Consider the following 955-nt stretch of genomic DNA (forward strand, 5'->3'; position numbering starts at 1 on the left):
TTAGAGATAGCGCAATAAATAAAAGTGCATTGTCTGTAGGAGGCCCTGGCGCATGAATCTGTGCAGCGGGAACGACCTCGGACCACCAGGGGCCGAGAAAACCACAGTCTCATGGGGCCGGACACTCAGGGTCAGGGGAAAATTCAATATATATCTGGTGATATCTCGGGTGCTATTAGAGATAGCGCAATAAATCGAAGTGCATTGTCTGTAGGAGGCCCTGGCGCATGAACCTGTGCAGCGGGATCGACCTCGGACCAACAGGAGTCGAGAAAACTACCGAAACATGGGGCCGGACTGTCAGGGTCAGGGAAAAATCCAATATATATCTGGTGATATCTCTGGTGCTATTAGAGATAGCGCAATAAATCAAAGTGCATTGTCTGTAGGAGGCCCTGGCGCATGAATCTGTGCAGCGGGATCGACCTCGGACCATCAGGCGCCGAGAAAATTACAGATATTTGGAATCCGTCACCCAAGGTCATGTAAAAATCCAGCATATATCTGGTGATATCTCGGGTGCTATTACAGATAGCGCAATAAATCGAAGTGCATTGTCTGTAGGAGGCCCTGGCGCATGAATCTGTGCAGCGGGATCGACCTCGGACCACCAGGGGCCGAGAAAACCACAGTGTCATGGGGCCGGACGCTCAGAGTCAGGGCAAAATACAATATATATCTGGTGATATCTCGGGTGCTATGAGAGATAGCGCAATAAATCAAAGTGCATTGTCTGTAGGAGGCCCTGGCGCATGAACCTGTGCAGCGGGATCGACCTCGGACCACCAGGAGTCGAGAAAACCACCGAAACATGGGGCCGGACTGTCAGGGTCAGGGAAAAATCCAATATATATCTGGTGATATCTCGGGTGCTATTAGAGATAGCGCAATAAATAAAAGTGCATTGTCTGTAGGAGGCCCTTGCGCATGAATCTGTGCAGCGGGAACGACCTCG

This window comes from Nomia melanderi, unplaced genomic scaffold (genome assembly GCF_051020985.1).
Source record: "Nomia melanderi isolate GNS246 unplaced genomic scaffold, iyNomMela1 scaffold0014, whole genome shotgun sequence".
Classification (NCBI taxonomy): Eukaryota; Metazoa; Arthropoda; class Insecta; order Hymenoptera; family Halictidae; genus Nomia; species Nomia melanderi.